Source organism: Fringilla coelebs (assembly GCF_963513975.1).
Source record: "Fringilla coelebs genome assembly, chromosome: 29".
Taxonomy (NCBI): Eukaryota; Metazoa; Chordata; class Aves; order Passeriformes; family Fringillidae; genus Fringilla; species Fringilla coelebs.
The window spans coordinates 2,341,166-2,364,603 of record NC_140055.1 but is presented as its reverse complement, the minus strand read 5'-3'; the positions used below and the strand labels follow the sequence as shown (position 1 = coordinate 2,364,603).

The following is a 23,438-nucleotide window of genomic DNA, read 5'->3' as shown; positions in this document are numbered from 1 at the left end:
AAGGGAAGGAAGCTCCCCCTGCCCCGGGGATTTGGGAGCAACTCCGACCCCGCAGCCCCGGCTCCAGGCAGGAGCTGGACCCGCTCCCGGGGCATCTTCCGCAGCGCTGCGGCCCCCAGCCCGTAATAAAGACGCTTTGAGAGTCCTCTCCCCCCTTTCCCCCCGTCCCCCCCCTTACTTTTTTTTTTTTTATTATGGTTTTCTCACCGAGTCCAATAAATCGCGCGGCTCGTCTGGCCTCAGACGTGTTCAGCAACCCAAGCCCCGCCGCTTTTGTTCCGCCAAGTCTCACATTGTTTGTCCGGCTGTGCGGGGCCGGCCCCGCGGGCGCGGGGAGGCTGCGGGGGCTCCGCGGGGGCTCCGCACCCCGGCCCGGCCGCCAGGTGGGCGATGTGGGGATGGGGCAGCACGGCTCGATCTCCTTTCTTTTCACCCCCGACTTCTTCACCCCACCTGCGGGATGCCCCCGATGCCCAGCGCGTCCTGCCATCCTGGATCGGTGCCCTGCGTGCCAGGCTCTGCCTGCCCTCCGTGCCCTCACTCACCTGCCCTGCCTGCCCTGCCCTCACCTGCCCGGCTCGCCCGCGGGTCCTGGCGCTGCTCCGAGCCCGGAGCCGCCGGCGGAGCGGAGGAGCGGGGGCCGTGCCCGGCTCACGGATATATAGGAGCGGCCGAGGATCCTCCACGTAGCCGATACGTAAAGTGTACGTGGGAGAGTTAAAAAAAGTTGGGATGCAAATGCGGGGCCAGCTCCGTGGCGCGGGGGGGGGGCTCCGCGGCTGGGGGGAGCTCAGAGCCGCGCTATTTCCAAGCTTCCTTAACCTCTGGATTGCTCGAAATCGATCGGCAAAGCGCAGCGAGGCTGGCAATTAGGAGCTCATTACCATATATGCAAATATGGCAACCTCTCTCTCCGCAGCCACGGAGGAGCGGGGAGAGAGAACCGCAGCAGCTTTTGGGGGTGGGAAAGGGGTGAGGCGTGCGGGGAAACGGGGGTAACGGGGGGAAAAAGGTTATTTGAGGGTGTTTGGGTGGTTTTGGAGGAAAGCAGGGGGCACAGAGCGCTCGGGGGGCGCAGACACGCGCGGCCGGGGCCCGTGCGCCCGCTCCCAATTTGCTCTTGAATTCCAATCAATATTTTCTGCCTTTGCCACAAACGGCCCGGCCCCGGTACCGGGGCTCCTCCGCTCCCCAAAGGGCTCGGTGCCCTCAGCCCGCCCCGGGAATTAAAACCCGGGAACAAAACCCGCCAGCTCCGGGACACGCGGAGGGCCCGAGCCGGGCTGGGAGCGCCCAAAGCCCGGCCCCAGGGAGTGTTTGAAAGGTAACCTCTGACTTCTTGCATTTTATTAACAACAAAACCCCCTCCAGCCCGCGGAGATCCCCGGCACACCGCGACTTCCCTGGTTACCTGCGGGTTTCTAAGCATCGCGGGGCTTTTTTTTTTTTTTATTTATTTCTTTTTTTTCTGCTTGATAAGCAGAGATTAGGGGCAAAGTCTCGCTGGCATTTCCTGAGTGTTGATTAAAGCTGGGGGGGCACGGCAGGAGCAGCGCAAGGAGCGGATTTTTCCGCCGGACAGCGGAGCGTTTTCGCCCGCGGCATGTCACAAAGTTTCCCCGGCGCTGGGCTTCCCTCTCGATTTGGGAATTGACTTTGTTTCCCTCCTTCCACAAATTGTATTAAAAAAAAAATAAATAACGCCCGTTTCGGCTTGGACTCCGATTTTCTTCCCTACTCAGGATTATTTTCTTTTTCCCCCTAATAAATAACATTTCCTCCCTTTTGCCCGCCGTTCAAACGCCAGAATAACGAGAATGAACTCAAAATCAGGAATCAATTCCCTATTTTTTGGTTTGGTTGAAGTGATAAAAACAGAGATAAAACCACGGAAAGTGAAGAAAACCTCGGCGAGGGATGGGGGCGGAGGGGGTGGCAGCAGCCCAGCCCCGGGGCACGGAGCATCCCCGCGAGCCCTCCCGAGCCCGGTTTAAAACAGCAACAAACAGAGGCAACTGCGGGAGTTTCTTCCCTTCTTTCTTTCCAGTTTTTTTTGATAAAATTTTATTTTATTATTTTTTTTTAATATTTGGGAATATTTTTTCTGCAGTTTCTTTTCCACCTCGGCAGCTGAGCCGCTTTTCCCAGCCCCGTCCGGGTCGCTGCTCTCTGCATTCCTCTACCTCATTCCTCTTTCATTCCCGACTCACCAGGATTTTTTATCATATTTTAAATTATAACAATTATTATTAGATTTGAAAAATCCATTTATTTACTGCAAATGGCCAGAAACGATGAACATCCCACGCAGCCGCGGGCAGAGGAGCCGCGTGTTACCCCGACCATTTCTGCCCCGGAATATTATTATTATTATTATTATTATTATTATTATTATTATTATTATTATTATTATTATTATTATTATTATTATTATTATTATTATTATTATTATTATTATAGATTTCAGCCGACGGTCCTGCGAATTTGGAAACGTGGACGAGGCAAATTGAAAAATTTGAAATTCCCTTTCTGTCGCCCCTCACTTGGCAAATTCGCAGCTCCCGACGCCCAACGAGAGGAGCCGTTTTCCCTGCAAAAATCCTCACTACAGCCTCGACACCCTCTGGAATCACTTCCCCATCCTCCAGCAAGGACGGCGGCTTCGCCCACCAGATTATGTTAAAAAAAAAAAGAAGTGGATTACTAAAAAAAAAAAAAAAGTGGATTATTATTTTTTCCCCTCCTTATCCCAAGGTAATAATTCAAGAACGGGGGAACCTTTGCTTTCCGCTGGGATTTTTGGGTCTCAAATCGCCTCTTCATTTTCTCTGATAGCGAACTTTAAAGAGGAGGGGTCGGAGCACGGCGGTAGAGCAATTTCTCCCATTTTTTTCGGAATTTTCTCGGCACTGCTGCCTCCTCCAGCCCAGGAGCTTTGTGCCCATCTCATTTCGCGTTGATTTTTTTTTTCCAGTGCCAGGCGCTGCCACCGGGCACGAAAAGAGGCGTCAGCGCCGCAAAACGGGCGGGTTAAACTTCTTTTTGCAGAGAGTTCCTGCTGGAAGGCGAACCCCGGGGTGTCGCTCTCAGATGATCCAGGGGGATTTTCCCCGGGATTTTCCAGGGTGGGGGTCCCGGGGGAGGGGGAGGCAGCGACCCGCGGGACCCCCGCCCCGCACGGAGCCGCGCAGCCTCTGCACCCGTGAAAAACGAGAAAAAAACCCTCAGGAAACCCAAACCGAGCTGGATCCCCCCCAGAAGTGTTCGCGGAGCACCAGGGGAGGGACGCGGGGGGATTTTGCGGTGCCCCCCCAGCCCCGGCTGAGCCAGGATGGACGCGGGGAGAGGGGAGTGGGGATGGGGGGCACAAATTCAGCACAAACCCGAGCCCAAACCTGGCCGTGCCAGCCCTCCCGGGTGTGCCCCACCTGTGGCACCTCAGGGGGTGCCAGGGCTGTGCCCCACGGTGGGCACAGAGGGGCTCCCGTGCCCCCAGGATCCCCGGGCACCGGCAGGGGGATGCTCCCCGTGCCCCCGGGCGTACCATGCCCTCGGAAATGCCCTCCCGGGCAGGAGCAGGGGGTGCTCCCCGCCCTCTCCCCGAGGAGACCCTGATGGGGTTTTTTAAGGAAATTCCCTTTTTTTGGTTTTTTTTTGCCTGCCAGCTCAAAGATGTGGGAGATGCAAAGTTCCCCAAGCCCCTTCCCCCCTCCCAGACTTTTCCTGGGGATTTGGAGCCAGACCCAACCAGTTCCTCATTTTGCCATTTCACCCCAGAAGAGCTGGGCTGAAACATCCCCTAAGCAGGGGAGAAGCTTTTGGGAGCTCTGTCAGAAGGGCCACATCGGGGTCAAAGAGGATTTTTGGCTTTTGAAGTCTTTGCACTGAGGTGTCCCCACAAACAGGGGGCTCAAACAAGCTGGGGGTTCTTTCCTGTGCCCACACCACGGGCCCTAAATGTGTGTGCCTGCTGCTCTGGGCCATTCAAACCCAGGATTTTGTTTGAGATCCTCCCAGCAAGTCCAAATCACCCCAAAATCTGCCTGAGCAGATGACCCTGCTCTCTGCTGGCAGGTTTGGGGTGAGGGGAAAGGCTCTGGAGCTGGGTGGTGTCTAAATAAATAAATTTATTGATAAATGTCTTTCTCTTGGTGCCAGCCTCCGCTCCATGGATGGCATTTTCTGCCTTCACCGGGCACTTTTGCTGCTGTGCCACCGCCTCAGCGTCCTCCAGACAAAGGAAATGCCAACAAAAGCTGCATTTGGAAGCAGGTGGGTGCAGGCAGAGAAGCTCCAAAGCCATGCCCAGGCTGTGCCAGCCCTGCTCAGCCTCTGTCCTGGGCACCCACAGCCGCTGGGTTTCCTTTGCTCCATCCTCCAGGCCACAGCCAGACAAACCCTCCTTGCCCCAGGGCTGGAAAACCTCGTGGCTTCCTCCTGGCTGTGCTTCCTGCCTCAGGTGGAGGGTTTGGGAATTCAGGAGGTTTTAATGTTCACCCCAAAGGCTGGGCATGCCTTCAGAGCACCCAGGGAACCCAGCAGCTTCAGGGGAAAAGGGGGCTGAAGGCTGAAAAGGAGCAAATTTTCTATCAGGTCATCTCGGATGTGATGTTATCCTCAGCTTCAGCTCACCTCCAAACCAACGTGAAAAATAAAAAAAAACCAACAAACCAGGAAAAATCCCACAAACTGAATCCCAAAATTCCTTCTTTCTGTGCTGGCAGGGAGCTGTATTTTATCTTGGGAAAACTGGGTGAAGTGCCCCCCCAGCACCTACCCCAGCTCAGCTGCCTGGTCCTCCTTCCAGCAGGTGCCTTTTCTTTTTTCTTCTGCCTCAAAGGGCTTCTCTCTGGGCAGCTCTTTTGGAGAGCAGCTCTTGTAAGGGATGCCTGGCACGAACACGGCCTGATTACAGCCCAGCTCGTTAAAAAAATGTTCCCTAGGTACTGAAGGGGATAACAAGGATATTTAAACATTCCCAGCGTGCACCTTTAAGCAGCAGAAAATAAGGGAAATTGCCATCGTTTAATTCACTATTGCTCCTTTTGAACTCCCACTGGCTCTGCCTGCAATTGTTCCCTTCTCAGAGCTGGGAGCTGCATGACAGCAGCACCGGGGCTGCAGGTCCAGAGGGTTGGGAGGGCTGAGCACAGCAGGACCAGCTTCCCCACATGGCAAAAGGCTGATGGGGCTGCTTTCCATTTGGGGTTTGAAAGATTTCCCTCAATAGGCCAGAGCAGGGACTGGGTTTGAGGCCCAGAGCCTCAGTTTGTAATTACTCCTCTCATATTTTGTGTGTGCCAGGGAGAGGGTGGAGCAGCATTTCTTTTTTGTCTGTATCTCTGAGGAAGCTTTTTCCAAAGCAAGAGCAAAAAAAAAAAAATAAAACAAAAAAAAAAAAAAAAACCCACAGCTGGTGTTGGTGGATGAGACACTCAGCCGTGTTCTGGTAGGGGGAAAAAAGAGAAAAAAGACAAAATCTAATTTTAGATGTTCTGAAATGCTTACAACATGCATCCCTCCAACGGCCTGGCACGGGCACCGGCGCTTATTTCCACGCTGGCAGAAGGAGAGCGCAGGGATCTGCAGCAGCTTCTCCCCAGGTGACCCCAAGGGATGTCCCCTCTGGGCCTTCCCTGCCAGGCATCAATAATCACAGGGCTCCCCTCATCTGGGGCAATTTTCTCCCGTTTTGGCTTCTCAAAAGTCTCCATCCTTGGGGAGGACCCGAGCCGTGCTGTGCCGGGCCATTGTTGGACCAGCAGCTCATTGTTCCCAGGCTGTTCTCCCCCCACGCTCCCCTGCACCCCCAACCCCACATTTTCCAGACCCAGCCAGTTCCTCCTTTTCCCACTGAACCCCAGAAGAGCTGGGCTGAAGCACCCCATAAATGAGGGAGAAGCTTTTGGGGGAGCAAAGCCCCAAAATGCGGCACGAGGGCGGCACAAAGAGCTGCGGGGGCTCGGGGGGTGCAGCCCCCAGCGAGCCCCGGGGCAGGGCGAGGCTCTCTCAGAAAATCTCCATTCCAGCAAATAACCTCGATGGTCAGGGACCTGCAAAGTTTGCTTTCTCCCTCCAGGGTTAGGCACAGCAGGAGCGACAGAGAAAGCCAGAGCTTGTAGGAGGTTCCTGTGCACAATAACCTCAGAGGAGTTTAGGTCTAAAGACTAAAAGGCTCTATTTACTTTCACTGACAAGGAACAATCTAAGCAGATGTCCTTTGATGGGATTAGTTATTAATCCTTGAATCATGGGTAAATGGGAAAATGATCCATTATTTTCTGCAAAATCCTTCACTACTTTAGATTTCAAGGATGGGGTGGGGGGTTGTTAGCAGAAAGGGCTCGACCTGTCTGTTTTGGGCATTTTTAAAATGTATTTTTACAGTTTGTGCTGTGAAGCGTGACTCTGAAATAAAATTTAAAAAAAAAAAAAATCGAGAAAAAGGGGTTTGATTCCACTAACAGTGATGGGTATTCCTTGGGTAAATAGGGGGAGGTTTATAAGAATAATTAATTAATTAATAAAGATCAATAAATTAATAAAGATTAATAAATTAATAAATACAATAAAACCGACAATGATTATGCTATAATAAAAATAAAAATAAAGATAAAAAATAAAAATTTAAAAATAAATAATAATAATAATAGGGATGATGCCTGGAGGTTTTCAAGACCAGGTTGGACAGGGCTTGGAGGAACCTGGGAGAGTGGAAGGGGGTGGGACAAGATGAGGTTTTGTTCCCTCACGACCCAAACCATGCCCTGACTCTTGGCTGGGCAGCCTGCAGGACTTGCAGCCTGTGTGAGTGATGCAGGGCCTGGATCAGCCCTGGATCACCCCTGGATCGACCCTGCATCAACCTGGATCCCCCCTGGATCCCCCTAGATCCCCCCTGGATCCCCCCTGGATCCTCCCCCTGGATCCCTCCTGGATCCCCCTGGATTCCCCCTGGATCCCCCCAGGATCTCACCCTGGATCTCACCCCAGATCCCCCTGGATCCCCCTGGATCACGCCTGGATCTCACCCTGGATCACCCCTGGATCCCCCTGCATCCCCCTGCATCCCCCCTGCATCCCCCTGCATCCCCCTGCATCCCCCCTGGATTCCCTCGCATCCCCCTGGATCCCCCTGCATCCCCCTGCATCCCCCTGGATCCCACTGCATCCCCCTGGATCTCCCCTGGATCCCCCTGCATCCCCCTGCATCCCCCTGCATCCCCCTGCATCCCCCTGCATCCCCCTGCATCCCCCTGCATCCCCCCTGGATCCCCCTGCATCCCCCTGCATCCCCCTTGGATCCCACCTGCATCCCCCTGGATCCCCCTGGATCCCCCTGCATCCCCCCCAGATCCCCCTGGATCCCCCTGGATCCCCCCGGATCCCCCTGCCTTCCCTCCTGACGCTGCTGTGCGCAGCCCCCACTCCCTGGGCTTGGCCTCCCCCTCCTGGCCAAAGACCCTTTGCAAAGCGGCCCCGAACCCGCCCAGCTCTGAGGGGCTTCTCCTCGCACCGTGCGCTGCTGCCTGAGCTCCGCCAGCCCCCCCAAACCCCCATTCCTGCCGGAAATGCCCCTCGGTGCAATCTGCTTTTCCAGCCGGGAGCCGGGAGCTGGGCGAGCCCCCGGGACAGAGCTGCGGCTCCTGCCCGGCAGCGGCAGCTGGGAACGGCAGCCCCGAGGGCGGATCGGAGCTCTGGGCACCGGGGGGACTCTGCCTGTCTGCATCCCCTCTGTGCCAGGGATGTGGCAGCCGGGGCAACAGGGAGGGGAAAAAGAGAAAATCCTTTGCCCTGCTGCCTCAGCTGGCGGCCTGGGAAGGAGCCGGAGTTTTTCTCACCTGCACTTCCAAATTTCAGGAACAGAGGAGGGTGGAAGATGAAATTTGTGTATGGGATGAGCTTTGTTTAGATCCTGTTCCAGCTCCAGGTCGAATCACTCCCTGCAGCCACAAACTATTCTCTGCGTGGTCAAAGAGCAGGAGAAGAACAGAAAAGGAGTAGTAAAAGAATAGTGAAAGAGTCAGAAAATACTAAAGCCCAATTTTTATTTTTTAATTTTTGAGGTGTGCTCTCAGCTCGGGAGAAGGAACCTGGAGTCAGCAGTTGGAGGGAATTGAGGTAATTTCAGTCTCTTTTGGCTGTGTTTGCTGTGAGGAGCACACCAGGGCAGCACCTTTGCAGAGCACAAAGTTTCCAGCTGTGGGGTCACAAGTTTTGCACTGGTGTGTGCCTGCACACCCCGAGATGCTCCAAAAGCTCCCAGCTGCTGCAGAGTGTTTATTTTGCACCCACCCTGCTCACACTTTGAAGTAGATTTAAGCAACAACAACAAAATTATAGACCCGGTATAAATCTTTAATCAGAACATGTTTCCCCCTCTGAGCCTGCACTGCTGTGCACAATCAGAACAAATCAAAAGAAAGCAGAGTAAATTATTCATTGGGAGTTTATTCCTGCTCTCCCTGCATGGAGGCAGGGCTGGCCTGGGTGTCTGTCTGGGACTGCTGGTGTTCACTCCAGAAAGCTGGGCTGTGCTCCCAGAGCCACAGGATGGGCAATTCCAGCTCTGTTCCCTCAGTCCTGGGATGGGCAATTCCAGCTCTGTTCCCTTTATCCACAGGATGGGCAATTCCAGCTCTGTTCCCTTTATCCACAGGATGGGCAATTCCAGCTCTGTTCCCTCTGCTCACAGGATGGGCAATTCCAGCTCTGTTCCCTCTATCCACAGGATGGGCAATTCCAGCTCTGTTCCCTTTATCCCTGGGATGGGCAATTCCAGCTCTGTTCCCTTTATCCACAGGATGGGCAATTCCAGCTCTGTTCCCTTTATCCATGGGATGGGCAATTCCAACTCTGTTCCCTCTATCCACAGGATGGGCAATTCCAGCTCTGTTCCCTCTATCCAAGGGATGGGCAATTCCAGCTCTGTTCCCTCTATCCACAGGATGGGCAATTCCAGCTCTCTTCCCTCTATCCACAGGATGGGCAATTCCAGCTCTGTTCCCTTTATCCACAGGATGGGCAATTCCAGCTCTGTTCCCTCTGCCCACAGGATGGGCAAATTTCAGCTTCCACCCTCCTCTGTTCCTGAAATTTGGAAGTGCAGGTGAGAAAAACTCCAGCTCCTTCCCAGGCCGCCAGCTGAGGCAGCAGGGCAAAGGATTTTCTCTTTTTCCCCTCCCTTTTGCCCCGGCTGCCACATCCCTGGCACAGAGGCAGACAGGCAGAGTCCCCCCCTTGCCCAGGGCGCCGATCCGCCCTCGGGGCTGCCGTTCCCAGCTGCCGCTGCCGGGCAGGAGCCGCAGCTCTGTCCCGGGGGCTCGCCCAGCTCCCGGCTCCTGGCTGGAAAAGCAGATTGCACCGAGGGGCATTTCCGGCAGGAATGGGGGTTTGGGGGGGCTGGCGGAGCTCAGGCAGCAGCGCACGGTGCGAGGAGAAGCCCCTCAGAGCTGGGCGGGTTCGGGGCCGCTTCCCAAAGGGTCTTTGGCCAGGAGGGGGAGGCCAAGCCCAGGGAGTGGGGGCTGCGCACGGCAGCGTCAGGAGGGAAGGCAGGGGGATCCGGGGGGATCCAGGGGGATCCAGGGGGATGCAGGGGGGATGCAGGGGGGATGCAGGGGGATGCAGGGGGATCCAGGGGGATGCAGGGGGGATGCAGGGGGATCCAGAGGGGATCCAGGGGGATGCAGGGGGATCCAGGGAGGATGCAGGGGGATGCAGGGGGATGCAGGGGGATGCAGGGGGATCCAGGGAGGATCCAGGGGGATGCAGGGGGATCCAGGGGGGATCCAGGGGGATGCAGGGGGGATCCAGGGGGATGCAGGGGGATCCAGGGGGATGCAGGGGGATCCAGGGGGATGCAGGGGGATGCAGGGGGATCCAGGGAGGATCCAGGGGGATGCAGGGGGATCCAGGGAGGATCCAGGGGGATGCAGGGGGGATCCAGGGGGATCTAGGGTGAGATCCTGGGGGAATCCAGGGGGGATCCAGGGGATCCAGAGGGATCCAAGGGAGATCCAGGGGGGGGGTCCAGGGAGGATCCAGGGGTGATCCGGGGCGATGCAGGGGGGATCCAGGGTGATCCAGGGGGGATCCTGGGCTGATCAGGGTTGATCCAGGGCTGATCCAGGCCCTGCATCACTCACACAGGCTGCAAGTCCTGCAGGCTGCCCAGCCAAGAGTCAGGGCATGGTTTGGGTCGTGAGGGAACAAAACCTCACCTTGTCCCACCCCTTGCCATGGGCGGGGACACCTTCTACTATCCCAGGTTCCTCCGAGCCCTGTCCAACCTGGCCTTGAACACCTCCAGGGATCCAGGGGCAGCCCCAGCTCCTCTGGGCACCTGTGCAGGGCCTCCCCACCCTCCCAGGGAAGAATTCCTTCCCGATATCCATCCATCCCTCCCCTCTGGCAGTGGGAGCCATTCCCTCTTGTCCAGTCCCCCTTGTCCGAAGTCCAGAGCCTCTTTAGGCCCTGGAAGGAGCTCTGAGGTCTCCCCAGAGCCTTCCCCTCCCATTTCCAGCCTGCTCTTCCGCGGTGATTGACAGCTGTCAATCAGCGCCGCGCTGCGCTCTGCTGCCACCTGGCGGCCGCTGAGGGGAAACGCGCCCAGCCCAACCCCCCAGCGCCCCGGCCTGGATTTGTTAAATGGAATAAACCCGGCTTTGGATTTGTTAAAGGGAATAAACCCGGCTTTGGATTTGGTAAAGGGAATAAACCCGGCTTTGGATTTGGTAAAGGGAATAAACCCGGCTTTGGATTTGTTAAAGGAACTATAAACCCGGCTTTGGATTTGTTAAAGGAACTATAAACCCGGCTTTGGATTTGTTAAAGGGAATAAAAACCCGGCTTTGGATTTGGTAAAGGGAATAAAAACCCGGCTTTGGATTTGTTAAAGGGAATAAACCCGGCTTTGGATTTGCTGAAGGAAATAAACCCGGCTTTGGATTTGGTAAAGGGAATAAACCCGGCTTTGGATTTGTTAAAGGGAATAAAAACCTGGCTTTGGATTTGGTAAAGGAACTATAAACCCGGCTTTGGATTTGTTAAAGGGAATAAAAACCCGGCTTTGGATTTGCTAAAGGGAATAAAAACCTGGCTTTGGATTTGGTAAAGGGAATAAAAACCCGGCTTTGGATTTGCTAAAGGGAGTAAAAACCTGGCTTTGGATTTGGTAAAGGGAATAAACCCGGCTTTGGATTTGCTAAAGGAAATAAACCCAGCTTTGGATTTGCTAAAGAAAATAAACCCGGCTTTGGATTTGTTAAAGGAAATAAACCCAGCTTTGGATTTGCTAAAGAAAATAAACCCGGCTTTGGATTTGTTAATGGGAATAAACCCGGCTTTGGATTTGTTAAAGGGAATAAACCCGGCTTTGGATTTGTTAAAGGAACTATAAACCCGGCCTAGAATTTGTTAAAGGGAAATAAACCCAGACTAGAATTTGTAAAAGGAAAGAAAACTCGGCTTTGAATTTGTGTAAATAAATAAAGCATCGGGGCTGGGCCAGGGGGAAGGGATCTCCCCCTCCCTGCCCCGCGCTGCTTTTGCAGTGACAAGAGATTCCTGCAGTGATAAGGTGATTTTGCAGTGATAAGGTGATTCCTGCAGTGATAAGGGGATTTTTGCAGTGATAAGGTGATTCCTGCAGTGATAAGATGATTCCTACAGTGATAAGATGGCTTTTGCAGTGATAAGGAGATTTCTGCAGTGATAAGGGGATTCTTGCAGTGATGATTCCTGCAGTGATAAGGTGATTTTGCAGTGATAAGATTATTTTTGCAGTGATAAGGTGATTCCTGCAGTGATAAGATGATTCCTGCAGTGATAAGGGGATTTTTGCAGTGATAAGGTGATTCCTGCAGTGATAAGGTGATTTTGCAGTGATAAGGGGATTCTTGCAGTGATAAGGTGATTTTTGCAGTGATAAGGGGATTCCTGCAGTGATAAGGGGATTCCTGCAGTGATAAGGGGATTCCTGCAGTGATAAGATTATTTTTGCAGTGATAAGATGACTTTTGCAGTGATAAGGGGATTCTTGCAGTGATGATTCCTGCAGTGATAAGGTGATTTTTGCAGTGATAGGTGATTTTTGCAGTGATAAGGGGATTCTTGCAGTGACAAGGTGATCCCTGCAGTGATAAGGTGACTCCTGCAGTGATAAGATGATTTTTGCAGTGATAAGGGGATTCTTGCAGTGATGATTCCTGCAGTGATAAGGTGATTTTTGCAGTGATGATTTTTGCAGTGATAAGGGGATTCTTGCTGGGTGTAACCTCTCAGCCTGGCTCAGCTGCAATCCCAGATTTCAGTGGGGTTTTTAAGGCTGGAAGAGCCCTCTGAGGTCACTGCCAAGGCCACCACTGAAGTCCCCAAGTGCCACATCCAAGGGCCTGTTGAGTCCCTTCAGGTGACAACCACAGCCCTGGGCAGTCTGTGCCAGGCCCTGGATGCCCTTCCCACGAAGGAATTTTCTCAATATCCCACCTGAAACCACCCTGGCCCAGCCTGAGGCCGTTTCCTCTGCTCCCTGGGAGCAGAGCCTGTCCCCCCCTGGCTGTCCCCTCCCGGCAGGAGCTGTGCAGAGCCACAGGGTCCCCCCTGAGCCTCCTTCTCCCCAGGCTGAGCCCTCCCAGCTCTGGACACTCTCCAGCCCCTTTCTGGTCACGAGGGGCCCAAAATTGAATCCAGGACTTGGGGTGAGGTCCCTGCTCCCCCTCCCAGCCCCACAGCATTCCTGGGCTCCTCCTGAGTGCAGAGGAACCCACCCCAAACCATGCTCGGATCCCCTGACACCCCCACAGGGTGCACCCCCCACCTCCAGCTGCAGAGCCACAGCTCAGCCCCCGAGGCTCTCCCTGGGCTCCAGGGGATGCTCCAACCCCTCCAGGAGAAGCTTGGGGCTGGAAAGGCAGAGCCTGAGCTGTGGGGAGGCTGAGAGGGCCTGGGGGTGTCCTGGGGTGTCCAGCCCTGCCCCAGGGACTCAAACTGGGTGCTGGGAATCGCCATCTCCACCAGGAGCATCCCACGGGGGGCAGGAGCATCCCATGGAGGGTAGGAGCGTCCCAGGGGAACCAGGAGCATCCCAGAAGAGTCAGGAGCATCCCATGGGAACCAGGAGCATCCCAGGGGGGGCAGGAGCATCCCAGAAGAGTCAGGAGCATCCCAGGGGAGCCAGGAGCATCCCATGGGGGGCAGGAGCACCCCAGGGCATCCAGGAGCACCCCAGGGTGTCAGGAGCATCCCAGAAGAGTCAGGAGCATCCCAGGGGAGTCAGGAGCACCCCAGGGCATCCAGGAGCACCCCAGGACAGCCACTCTGCCTCGGGGCAGCCTCTCCACCCAGCCAGGGGTGTCCTGCTGGAGCCCAGGGTGTCACCAGGAGCTGGAACTGGAGCCCAGGGTGTCACCAGGAGCTGGAACTGGAGCCCAGGGTGTCACCAGGAGCTGGAAATGGAGCCCAGGGTGTCACCAGAACTCTGAGCCCAGGGTGTCACCAGAACTCTGAGCCCAGGGTGTCACCAGGAGCCTGAGTTGGAGCCCAGGGTGTCACCAGGAGCCTGAGCTGGAGCCCAGGGTGCCACCAGGACTGTCCCCAGTGCCACCCTGCTGCACCCTGCCACGCAGAGAGCCGGAAAGAAAGAGCCAGAGGCATGGAAAATTATCAGAAACGTGTATTTTTTTTTCTTTTTAATAGTAAACCTCTTTACAACAAATATAGTGAAAGAGTTTCCAAACAAAACTCATAAGAATTTCTCATGGTAATTATTATTATTATTATCATCATTTTTTTTTTATATATTTTTTTTTCCTTATTGTGGAATATACAATAACGCATCACCATACAGCACAAAAAAAGGAATATTGAAAAAACGAAATAGACGCCTCGACCACGTGCTGCAGTCCCTGGGAAGGAGCCACTGATTGTCAAGGGAGCGAGGGAGGGAGGGAAGGGGCCGGGGAGCGGGGACGGCTCTCGGCCAGGCCAGCCCCGAGGGTGCAAACACTTCCGAGATGGAATTAGCTGAAAATGCCGCTTAAAACATGACAAACTCTGGGAATAAACCCATAAACCCTGCCTGCCCTCCCGCTGCTGCTGCCGGGCTCCCGGGGGAGGACGCGCTGGTGCCGCCGCTCCCGCCCCGAGCTCCGGCCCTGGTGCCGATCCCTTGACTCGCACACACACACACACCCACACACACGGCAGGAGGAGCAACAGGGAAAAAAACAGCTTAAAAATATATATATATATATATATATATTATAGATACAGTTTCTCCTTTTTTTTTTCTTTTTACTTTTTTTTTTTCTTTTGTTTTTTGTTTTTTTTTTTTTCCCTTTTAAATTGCTTCTCAAAACAATAAATAAAACTCCTCGGGGGAAGTGCACGTCCTGGTTTATTTCTACCTGTGCAGCACCCTGGGGGGAGGATGCAGAGCTGCCTGTGCTGGTACAGCCGGGCTGAGGGGGACATCCAAGGAACCATCACACAGAGAAGCTGACAGGGGGCATTTAGGAATTTTTAAAAAATTTTTTTTTTCCTTCTAGTGCATCATTTCAAGGGTCTATTCTATTTTACAAAAGTTTTTGCAGAGTTTGCTAACACCTACCTGCTTAACTGAGCTCCGGGGAGCAAAGGGAGGGGGGAGAAGGAGGGGGACAGGAGAGGGAGCAGCAGCCTGGCCACGATGGTCCCCGCTCCTCCAGCATCTGATTCACCTGCAAATGCTGGGAAGGGCCGTGGGGAGGAGGGGAATCACGGGGCTGCCTCACCCCTGAGCCTTGGGGACGCCAGGAGCCCATGGGGACATCCCAGGAGAGCACCTGGGGATGATCCTGCAGCTCGGGGGTGCCTGGAGAGGGAGGAGCTGGGCCAGCCCCGGCGGCACCAGCGGGAAAATCTGCCTCTGAAAACCCATCTGAAAAGTGAAGAAATCCCTCCCTGACCCCCAGCACGATGCTGGGGCTCCCCGTGGCCCGGGGTGGATGTGGGGGGCTGGGGGGGGGGGGGACACAGCCACCCACCCCCACCCTGGGATGGGGATATTGCAAATCCTCAGCCCAAAAACCTTCCCAGTTTGGGGGATATTGAAAATCTTCAGCCCCAAAAACCTTCTCCACCTGGGGGACATTGAAAATCTTCAGCCCCAAAAACCTTCCCAGCTTGGGGGATATTGAAAATTCTCAGTCCCAAAAACCTTCCCAACCTGGGGGATATTGAAAATTCTCAGTCCCAAAAACCTTCCCAGCTTGGGGGATGTTGAAAATTCTCAGTCCCAAAAACCTTCCCAGCTTGGGGGATATTGCAAATCCTCAGTCCCAAAAACCTTCCCAGCCTGGGGGATATTGAAAATCCTCAGTCCCAAAAACCTTCCCAGCCTGGTGAATATTGTCAATCCCTCAATTCCTGAAAATCTTCCCAACCTGGGGGATATTCCAAAACCTTCCCAACCTGGGGGATATTGAAAATCTTCAGCCCCAAAAACCTTCCCAGCCTGGAGGATATTGAAAATTCTCAGTCCCAAAAACCTTCCCAGCTTGGGGGATATTGAAAATTCTCAGCCCCAAAAACCTTCCCAGTTTGGGGGATATTGAAAATCTTCAGCCCCAAAAACCTTCCCAACCTGGGGAACATTGAAAATCTTCAGCCCCAAAAACCTTCCCAGCTTGGGGGATATTGAAAATCTTCAGCCCCAAAAACCTTCCCAGCTTGGGGGATGTTGAAAATCCTCAGTCCCAAAAACCTTCCCAACCTGGGGGATATTGAAAATCCTCAGTCCCCAAAACCTTCCCAGTTTGGGGGATATTGAAAATTCTCAGTCCCAAAAACCTTCCCAGCTTGGGGGATGTTGAAAATTCTCAGTCCCAAAAACCTTCCCAGCTTGGGGGATGTTGAAAATTCTCAGTCCCAAAAACCTTCCCAACCTGGGGGATATTGAAAATTCTCAGTCCCAAAAACCTTCCCAGCCTGGTGAATATTGTCAATCCCTCAATTCCTGAAAATCTTCCCAACCTGGGGGATATTGAAAATTCTCAGTCCCAAAAACCTTCCCAGCCTGGTGAATATTGTCAATCCCTCAATTCCTGAAAACCTTCCCAACCTGGGGGATATTCCAAAATCTTCCCAACCTGGGGGATATTGTCAAATCTTCAGTCCCCAAAACCTTCCCAGCCTGGGGGATATTTTCAATCCCTCAGTTCTCAGCCTGGGGGATATTGTCAATCCCTCAACTCCTGAAAATCTTCCCAGCCTGGGGGATATTCCAAAACCTTCCCAGCGTGGGGAATATTGAAAATCCTCAGCCCCAAAAACCTTCCCAGCCTGTTGAATATTATCAATCCCTCAATTCCTGAAAATCTTCCCAACCTGGGGGATATTGCAAATCCTCAATCCCCAAAACCTTCCCAGCCTGGGGATTTTGTCAGTCCCTCGGTTCCTGACACTTTCCCAGCCCGTTCCGAGCCGCTTTTGGCACAGCCTGAGCCACACCACCCTCTTCTGGCTCAAGCCAAGCACATCCCGAGCAGGCAGAGAGCTCGGGAGGAAGATCCTGGGGAGCAGCCGGGTTTTTCCTGGCTGGGGAGGAGAGGGGAGCTGGAAGCATCCTGCTCGCTGCTCCGAGGTGCCTGGAGACCCCCAGCATCCCTGCCCAGCCTGTTTAAAGGCACCCCCGGTGTTGGGAACCCTGGGGAAAGCAGCCCTGGGACGGGATTGATCCAAATCTCCCACTGCCAAGGGGATGCTCCTGGATCTGCCGTGGAAATGTGGGGAGCAGGGAGGTCGGGGAGGGGGGCAGGGTTAAACAAGAAATCGCTGTACAACTCGGCCATGTCCAAAGTCAGTATTATTACAATATACTCTGACAAAAATATAATCTCATTTCATATCAATACAACGAAAAAGAAAAAAAAAAAAAAAAACCAAAACAAAGAAAAACCCAAAACCAGTTTTCTGTACTGTTACCATTGCTAACAGATTGAAACTCGCTATTTACAGTTACAGTAGCCAGGTAAAATACAGGTGAGAGAGCAGAGAGAGGGACAGAAGGGAGAGAAAATCACCAGGGGAAAGGGAAAAATGAAGGGGGAAAGGCCCTCTTACATCCCGAGTGTGGCTTCCTGCATTGGACAAGGAAGGGTGATGGATGGAGGTAGTGAGAACATAATACTTGGGTTTTCTGGGTCTGGTTGGGTTTTTTTTGTGGCAAGGAAACGAAAAAAATAATAAAAAGAGAAAAGTGAAGTGAGAGGGGAAGGTGGAATAAAAGGATGAACATGGGAAAGGGAAATCAGAGCAAACCTTCAGCTGGAGCCCACTGCTAGACACTCTCCCACAGCCCAGGGAGAGGTGGATGGGGATGAATTTTCACCACTTTGGGTGGTGAAAATCCCCAAAACATCCCCAAACTGTGTCCCCAGCTGGAGAGACGGGAGGCAGGATGTGGCAGAGCTCAGGGGTGGCTGGGAAGATGCTCCTTCCCCAGCTGCTGGGTGCTCTCCCCTCTCCCTGGGAGGGTAGAGGGGACCCCCAGAGCACCAAGTGCCCCTCACCCCAGCCAAGCTCTGGGCTGGCAGCAGCAGCAGCTCACAGCCTTGTCCCCAGAGCTGGTGACAAACACCCCAAATATCCCAATTCACACCCAAAGTGATGGGGGGAATCCCCCAACCAAGCAACACAAGGGGAGAAAAAAGTGTAGGAAGTGAAATTTTCAAGGACAAGGTGGGGGTTTCTTGGAAATTTGCTTTTTCCTTGGTTTGCTGAAATTATTCTGGAGAGGAAGAGGGAAGTGAAAAAGGGGGAAGGAAAAGGAAACACGTTCTTTCTCTTTGCCCCACATGTGGCCCCATCACCACCAGCTCTGGATTTAACACTTCCACTGCCCTCAGACCCCAACCTGGCAGCGGCCTCGGACACAGCCCAGCAACAAACCCCCTCCCCAAGGGACCCCAGAGTGTCCCAGCCACAGCCACAGCCCCGGGGGGCTCAGGTGCCCCTGGCACCTCCACAGGCACTGCCCCAGCAGGGAGCCCCTCACCCCAACACCCTGCACAGCCAGGCTCTGCCCCCCAACAGCCCCCCGAGCTGGAGTCACCCTGTGCCTGTGCTAACCACCCCATCCCAGCTGACCACCTGATTCCAGCTGACCATCCATCCCAGCTGACCATCCAACCTCAGCTGACCATCCAACCCCAGCTGACCATCCATCCCAGCTGCCCATCCATCCCAGCTGACCATCCATCCCAGCTGACCATCCATCCCAGCTGACCATCCAACCTCAGCTGTCCATCCATCCCAGCTGACCATCCATCCCAGCTGCCCATCCATCCCAGCTGACCATCCAACTTCAGCTGACCACGTGATTCCAGCTGACCACCCCATCCCAGCTGACCATCCAACCTCAGCTGACCATCCATCCCAGCTGACCATCCATCCCAGCTGACCATCCATCCCAGCTGACCATCCATCCCAGCTGACCATCCAACCTCAGCTGTCCATCCATCCCAGCTGACCATCCCATCCCAGCTGTCCATCCATCCCAGCTGTCCATCCATCCCAGCTGTCCATCCATCCCGGCTGCCCACCTCCACAGCCCCCAGAGCAGGCAGGACCACCCCCCCAGGTCCATCCTCATCCTCACTGCACCCAGGCAGTATTTCAGGCCCTTTTGGTGCCCTTCCCACTGTTTGAGGTTCTATCCATCCTTTGGGCTCCTGCTCCATCCCCCAGATCTCCTCCAGGGCTGGGCAGGTGACTTCCCACCCCACCCTTGCTCCTACAGCTGCATCACCTGAGCCACGCCCTGGCACCTTCTCCCTTCCTCCCTCCCTCCCTCCCATCCTCCTCCTCCTCTCTGCACACACCAGAGCCCCGTGCCCCCCCAGGGATGAACCCCCCACACTGTGCCCCTGCCCCACACCTGGCACCAGCCCAGCCCAGGCAGCCCCACAGCGGCACAGAGCCCCAAAAACGGGCACAGAACCCCCAAAACGGGCACAGAGCCCCCAAAACGGGCACAGACCCCCCAAAACGGGCACAGACCTCCCCAAAACGGGCACAGACCTCTCAAAAATGGGCACAGACCTCCCAAAACGGGCACAGACCTCCCAAAAACGGGCACAGACCCCCCAGAAATGGGCACAGACCCCAAAAACGGGCACAGACCTCCCAAAAATGGGCACAGACCCCCCCAAAAACGGGCACAGACCTCCCAAAAACGGGCACAGACCCCCCAAAAATGGGCACAGAGTCCCCAAAACGGGCACAGACCCCCCAAAAACGGGCACAGACCCCCCAAAAACGGGCACAGACCCCCCAAACCCAGCTCTGCCAAGCCCTGGGAAAGACCAGCCTCCCCAGGCCGGGGGTCACAGCCCCCCCTGTGCCAGCCCCCCCCTGGCACCCCTGGCACCCCGCGGGGAGGGGGCCCTGCCGCTGCCCCCACCCCGCCTTACCTGGGCTCAGGTGAGGGCTGGAGCATCCACAGAGAGTTTAGAAGGTAAAGATCAGAAACAGACTTTGGTAAGTAACCACACGTTTAGAAAGGAATATATCAGTTTGGAAACATCTCAGTGCATACTTCTTATATGAAAATATACACAAATGTATTTCATTCTCCAAAAAAGGAACAATTAAAAACAAAAGCAAACTAGCCCAAACACAATATATTAGCTGTTTTTTTGTTGGTTTTTTTCTTTTTTTTTTTCTTGTTGTTGTCATCCTTTAAAATCTTTAACGCTACACTTTGTTCAGGTTACACTTTTTTTGTCTTTTTTTTTTTTTGTAAATGCTTTTTTTTTTTTTTCTTCATGCATTTTACACCTTTATAGCCTTTGAGAATAAATAAGCTCCATTTTGCTTCCACATCTCTAAAAACTGCAGCATTTTAACTATTGTCATTTAAATCGTGCAATTTTTTTTTTGCAACACCCCTTTTTAAAAAATGGAAAATATATATATATTTTAAAACTAAACCCTATACAACGCAAAAATTCCAAATTAAAAAAAAAAAATTATACACAATTGTAACTGTCAACAGTACAGATGAGCACGAGAAATAAAATTAGATCAGAAACATATTTATAGAAGCACAAAGGAGGGTGTTGGTTTCTTAGATTGTCATTCTTCTCGTTGTCTTTTGAAAATTAGGAGGAGTTTACCAGATACTACAGTCTGGGGGAGGGGGGGGAATAAAGGATAATGACCTGGACCAAAAAAAAAAAAATAGAATATAATAATAAAATAACCCCAAGCCCCCAACAAAGAAAAGACCCCGACAAACAGCCCCCAAATCCCTTTCACTGCGACGTGAGGCCAACGCCGTGTCTGAGCCGGGCATCCCCACCTGCCCACGGGGCTGGCACCGGGGCTGCACCTGCCCCTGGCACCAGGGCTGGACTGGCTGTGCCACCAGGGCTGCACCTGGCTGTGCCACCAGGGCTGCACCTGCCCATGGAACCAGAGCTGTACCTGCCCCTGGCACAGCCCTGAGCTGGACCTGCCCATGCCATGAGAGCTGGACCTGCCTCTGGCACCAGGGCTGGACCTGCTCATGAAACCAGAGCTGGACCTGGCTGTGCCACCAGCCCAGGGCTGGACCTGCCCCTGGCACCAGGGCTGTACCTGCCCCTGGCACCAGGGCTGGACCTGGCTGTGCCATGAGAGCTGTACCTGCCCCTGGCACAGCCCAGGGCTGTCCCTGCCCCTGGCACAGCCCAGGGCTGTCCCTGCCCGTGCCACCAGAGCTGTACCTGCCCCTGGCACAGCCCAGAGCTGTACCTGCCCCTGGCACCAGGGCTGAACCTGCCCCTGGCACAGCCCAGAGCTGAATCTACCCCTGGCACAGCCCAGGGCTGTCCCTGCCCGTGCCACCAGAGCTGTCCCTGCCCCTGGCACAGCCCAGGGCTGCACCTGCCCCTGGCACAGCCCAGGGAGCGTCGAGCGCTGCAGCTGCAGATCCAGCCGGGCAGATCTCACCCTGCATCTGCCCAACCCAGCGTTTGTCTCTTGCCTCTCGTGCTTTCCAGCCTCTCAGCTTCCAGGCAGAAGTGTGAACTTGGGAGGAGTCAGGGCGTGAAGTTCATGAGCAAAAACGGGGTTGTTTTGGTTTTCTCCCCCCTCCCGAGGGCGGCTCTGCACCGAGCGCCGGGGGGGCTCCGCTGCCAACTCCTGGCCGGGGTCTCTGAGCCAGCTGCTCTGCTGGGCCCTCCTGCCACGCTGCTCCCGTGGGGCAGACCCCGCTTCGTTGGGTTGAGTTTATTTTTTTTCGTGAAGGAAAAAAAAAAAATAAAAATACAAAAAGAAAAAAAACCCCGAGAGCGATGAGACGTCATTATCCCGCCTAATTTCCAAAGCAAGGCCGTGCAAAGAGCTCAGGTGCGCGTCCGGGTACGTCCGGGGAGGAAGACCACGGTCCACAGCAGCTCTCCTGCTTCCCCAAGGACTGGCAGGGCTGAGGGAGGGAGGGAGGGAGGAAGATCTGCTTCTGCTGCTGGCGTTGCGGAGGTGAGAGCGTCCCTGGTGCCCGCTGGGTTTGCTTTAGGAGGGGACACGGGGGGGTTCAGCTGCACAAAACCTGCCAGGGCTCCTTTCCTCCTCCTGCCCACCCCGAGGCCTTTTTCCAGGAGAGGGAATTCCAGATGGATGGTTGGAACAGAATAAAGCCGTCATTTGGAGAAGGTTTTGCGGCAGAAATTCGGTCTTTTGATCTGTCTCCGTGCCTTGATTCACGAGCTGGGGTGGTGGTGAGGGCACCCAGCACCCTGAGCCCTCCACCAGGGGTCCACACACACAACCAGCTCCCCATCCTCATCCTCATCCTCATCCTCATCCTCATCCTCATCCTCATCCTCATCCTCATCCTCACCCAGCTTCTGAAGGCTTCCCTCTCCTCCTCCATCCACTCCCTTTAGGCACCCTATTCATCCCACAATAATCGTCAGCTTTTTTGTTTTGTTTTGTTTTTCCAATTAGTAACTTTGTGCTGGGAAAAGTTCGTAAAACCCCATAAATTTCCTGCTGGTTTGCCCTCATCCTGGCATGTTTTTATGCCACCTGCCTCGTTCCAAGGCTGACACCTGGCAGAGGGATCCAGGAGGGGGATAAACCCCACCCTGACTCAGCTCCTCTCCCTTTGCTCTGAACCCCAGGAAGCCCCAGCTCCTCCACAGCCCCCCAAGGCTGGCCAAGCTCCAGCTGGCCAAGGTGGCATCTGGGCAGGTTTTGTGCCAGTTTGGGACTGCGAGCCCGGGGCTGAGGGGGGCTGGGGTGGCCCTGCACAGGGTGAGAGGGCAGCAGGCTGGGAGGGGGGACCAGCACGAGCACCTGCAGGGAGAAAGCCCATCCCTAATGGCTGTGCCAGCCAGGAACGGCCCCTTCTCCTCCAAACCCTCCAGCCATGAGCAGGTCGATGCATTTTGGGATCAGGGTGCCAACACCCATCCCTGGGAAACTGCCAGAGCAAGCGGCAACATGAGCAAACTCCTCGGTTTTTCCTTTTTCCTTCCACTAAATCACTGCTCAAGGAGATTTTCTGCACAGCTCACTGTTGCCTTCTGAGGCCTGGAAACCTTCAGGCAAAACCTCAATACTTCAGTGGCATCTTTCAGTAAAAATATAATTTCTTCCCATTTTCCTGATTTAAAGCTTTGGCCCATGTGCAATGGGAACACATTTCTAAAATGCTTTTATGGACGTTGTTTGCTAAAAATCCACAATTTTCTCTCCAAACCAGCACTAACATCCCCTCTCCACACACCTGCTGTGCCCAGGTGGAGGTGAGGGAAACAGGAACTCCAGTGTTCCAGTGACCCTGGTGAGGAACAGAGGAGTTCCCTGCTCAGGTTGGAAGGATGCTGCCATGCAAATGGGACCAAGCCTTAAAAACCTGCCTCTTCCTCCTGATGCAGCTCCCCAGCATGCAGGAGCCTGAAGCAGGCTGGGGATGTGGCTGCACCCCTGAGCTGCTCTCCACCTCCTTTCCCAGCAGCTTTAGGAAAAAAAAAAAAACCCTTCTGGAGGAAAACCTGTGCCTACCAAAGCCCTTCAAGCTTCCAGAGAGCTGGAACTGCCCCTGCCTGCACAGGCAGCCCCGGGAATGGCCAGGAAGGTGCATTTTGGGCTGCTCTGTGCCCCGTGTCCCCCAGAGCCCATCCTGCCTCAGGGCTACTCTCCCTCCTCCCAGGGGGTCCTGCTGGCCAGTGTGGCCCTCAGAGGAGCATCCCTGGGGGCTGCTGGCTTTGCTGAGGATGCAGACCCCCCTCTGCAGCCCCCACTCCCCCAGCCCGGGCCGGATGTACTGCATGCGTCCCTGCTGCTGTGCTAGAATGAATGCCTACAAAATCCTAAAGCTATTTCTCAGGCAGTTTATGATAACTTCCCCCCCCAATCCCAGCCCACCCCAGCCCATCCCCATCACCCGTTTCGCCCTCCCCCACCCCTCC

The 23,438-nt window shown here is 54.4% G+C and overlaps 1 long non-coding RNA gene across 1 annotated transcript; it reads right to left on the bottom strand.

The window, feature by feature from the left end:
- Positions 1–20,103: 20,103 nt before the first annotated feature.
- Positions 20,104–23,366, bottom strand: LOC311163958. Its single transcript, XR_014616829.1, has 2 exons — positions 20,748–23,366; positions 20,104–20,667 (listed from the first exon to the last, which is right to left on the bottom strand). It is a non-coding gene; the product is annotated as an uncharacterized lncRNA (long non-coding RNA).
- Between the last annotated feature and the right edge of the window lie 72 nt (positions 23,367–23,438).